Source organism: Mastomys coucha, unplaced genomic scaffold, assembly GCF_008632895.1.
Source record: "Mastomys coucha isolate ucsf_1 unplaced genomic scaffold, UCSF_Mcou_1 pScaffold22, whole genome shotgun sequence".
NCBI lineage: Eukaryota > Metazoa > Chordata > Mammalia > Rodentia > Muridae > Mastomys > Mastomys coucha.
Genome location: NW_022196905.1, coordinates 77,003,856 through 77,007,366, shown reverse-complemented (window position 1 = coordinate 77,007,366; position 3,511 = coordinate 77,003,856). Strand labels below are relative to the sequence as shown.

The window sequence follows — 3,511 nt, the reverse complement described above, 5'->3', positions numbered from 1 at the left end:
TGGGAAGCTGACAGGATCCTCTCCCTGCTGCCCTGCAACTCCCCTTTGACTAGTGGGGCCTGTGCCTCCTGGCTGGCTGCTTCATTCTTAGAGACTCACTGGAGAGAAAATGGCCGAGGTCAAATTCTTAAACTTATTTGCTTTCTAATATTTCACTTCAAGCCAAAGGACAGATAAGAGAATGAAATGAACAAGTCAAGTAAAATATACAAAATATTTACAAATATATAAAAGTTTATTATTTGGTGCACAGGCATATAGATGATGTTTTATTAGTATAATTCAAAATTCTACTACTGTACAAAAGTTAATTTTACCTTGTAGGGTAGATTCAAATATTAAGAAGGTGTTTTTTCTAGGGTAAGGCTAATTCATTGCAATTAGAATGTGCTAACCCCTGAAATTCCCTTAAATTCAGGAAATTCAACCATATAATTTGTGCTGGGGAACTGCTTTCATGCTCTTCTCACAGATAAATGAAAATTAAAATTGGTATACACGTAAAGCACACTTAGTTGGGAAGAAAATTTGTTATCTACCTCATAAAATGATATTAAGTAAACTCAGTTTATTTACTTTGCTAGTATCTTTGTATCAATAGTCTGTACTTCTCACAATTGTACAATGACCAGTAGATCATCATGGTACATTATATCCAACTGGTATTTATTCATAAAAACTTTATTGATTTATTACTGATTTGTGTGTGTGTATGTGTATGTGTGTGTGTGTGTGTGTGTGTGTGTGTGTGTGTGTGTGGTGTATGTGTGCATGTATGTTCATGTGTGTGCCTTCACGATTAGGCCAGACATAGACATCAAGGATCTTGCCCTACTAGACTTTTACTATTACAGTGAGATACCATTTCTCACTAACCCTGAAGCTCATCATTTTTAATATCATGGCTGGGCAGAGATGTCTTAGGAGTTATAGTCCATAAAAAAACCTAATTTCTTTATATGTATATAAATGTATTAAATGAGCTTTCTTTAATTATTTTTTAGCTAAAAAAAGAAAAGAAAAAAGTAAGAAGTATAAAGAATGAGTTTGTAATCCACTAATGCCTCCAAGGAGCAAGTAACGATATGAGTGGCTCATTCTATGAGTAAATGATTCTAAAGGTTCCATACTCAGGGACACAGTAAGGTTACTGTTCCTAGCAAAGTAGAGGAAATTTGGTGCAAACTTGTGGACAAAGACTTAGGAAGTTTTATCTGTGTTCAAAGATAACAGAAGTCTTCAACTACATTAACATTATGTTGTCTACTTTCTTTTGTAGTTATAAATACACCACTTCGTCAAACTTTAGTAAGTGCTGACAAAAGAACCTAGGTTAAATTTCCTCTGGAGTGACCTACCCCTACCAAGTCCCCATAGAAGAGTTTTAAGCAGTAAAATTTCCAAGCCAAGAATAAGGGGGGACAAAAGAACCAGTTTTTTATCTGCTGCCAAACATTTCTCCTTTCTCAGTGGCTGAAATATAAATTCCTGTCAAGTTAAAGTATTCGTTGTGAGTTTTCTAAATCTTTCTGAACTTTTGTTTATATTTACACAAAATTTTCTTAAATATGATTCTTTACATACACACACACATAACACACACACACACACACACACACACACTGTTCATTCTGTTCTCTGAATTTCAAGTATATAGTTGGTTAATAACTATGTTTCTTTAATTAGTAAGTAATAATTTTTAGGAGATAGAGATGCAGATCATGCATAAGGACCTTGGTTTCTACACTGACTTAATTTAAAAATACTTTGTTAGAAATATCTTTTTATTTCTTTTAATTTCCAACAGAATTATAATTATTATAGTAATGATTGTTCCTGTTGCCAAAGCCTGTATAAATATTATCAATATTTTTCATAGTCACTTCAGAATGAATGATGTTAACAGAAAAATAGATGGAATGGATTGTTTCTTTAGCAATCTAATTTTCATAAAGAAGGCAGGATATTTATCTCAAAGATGATTTTTTTGTGGGCTATAGTCAATTACTATAGTAACGTGGCACACTTAAACTGCATATATTATTTAAGGGTCAATATGACTTGTAAAATATTTTTAAAAAGAAATGATTTTTGAGACTTTATGGCTGATAGAATCATAAACCTTCAAGTATACTAAATTTAATAAAATATCTTTGGACAGTTCAGTTTAGTACTGAAGGATTTACAAAGAATTAAAACTAAGTTATATTTATACTAAATAACTCCATTTATAATCAAATATAATTCGACACAAAGTTTCTGACAATTGAAGATATCTCAGTATTGTGATTAACTAAAAACATGAAATTTGAATATTTATTAAATTTTAAAATATTATTAATTATTTACATTTTACTGGTTCTGTGGAACATGTATTATAATTAAAATTTCATAAAACTTGTAAAAGGTACACAAGACAGATATTTAAAGATGTTAAATATTTTTTGCAGAAAGAGTTGAGTTATAAACAGAGTCCATCAGTCTTAATATAAGCCGCCTTTGAAATACAAAACCTTTTTTAAAATTTGATTATGTAGGATAACAATTTATAAATATTATGACATCATTGAAAACAAAATCAATAGAATCTAATATCTTAAAATTATAGTGTGTGCATCAACTTGTGGTCCTGGGTCTTGCTGCTGCAGATGCTGGGGCTGCACGGCATGTTAGTTAAAAAGAGGCAATGCATAGTCATGAGATTTTATTATAGAAAAGAGAAAAAAGGCGGCCATGACCGTGAGGAGAGAGAGAAAGAAAAGGAAGGAGAGAAGAGGAGAAGAAGAGAAAGGGCAAGAAAAGAAGAGAGCAAGAGAGAGGGGAGAGCAAGAAAGAGAGGAGGGCAAGAGAGAGAGGAGGGGACAACCACCTCTTTTATTGTGAGGTGGGGCTATCTGGCTGTGGTCAGATGACTGTGGGTAGGGTCCAGCTAGAATGCAGGGAGCTTGGGGCATTGTCTATGTGACAGAACACACATCTCCTGTGGGGGCGGCTGTGGGGGGTTGGGACTAAAACAGGAGCCAGGGACCTAGGAGTCATGGCTGAACACTTTCTGTCACTTGCAGGCAAAAATTATCACCCACTGGGTCACCAGAGTTCCAGACTTATACTCGACTTGGCCCAACTTGTCTGAACAGACCACTGCCCCACATCAACTCAAGCTATTTAAACAGTAACATTCTTTTAACTTGGGAAACAGCACTTCTACTGCTCATAAAGGAAGAATTCTACTACAGAGGCAGGAATTCCATGAAGCCTTTAAAACTCTCCCTATGAGCCTATGAAGTAGGAAATGTGTCTTCCACTGTAAATGGAAGAGAAAATAATAGCTGTGTCGCTTGAGAAAGCTTGTGCTCAATTTTATAAGTTTTAGGAGAAAAGGAAGAATTGTATGATTTTTAGATAGGAAAGGCTTCAGTGATGCTGGCTTTGAATTAAAGGGGGCTAAACCAAATCACTCAACAGAATAATAAAGGCTTTTAAAAAATAACAAAAGTCATAGGTTTATTAT

General features: G+C 34.1%; 1 non-coding gene across 1 annotated transcript; it reads left to right on the top strand.

Annotated features, from left to right (window-relative positions):
- Positions 1-309: 309 nt before the first annotated feature.
- Positions 310-470, top strand: LOC116071491. Its single transcript, XR_004110922.1, has one exon. It is a non-coding gene; the product is annotated as a U1 spliceosomal RNA (small nuclear RNA).
- Positions 471-3,511: the final 3,041 nt, after the last annotated feature.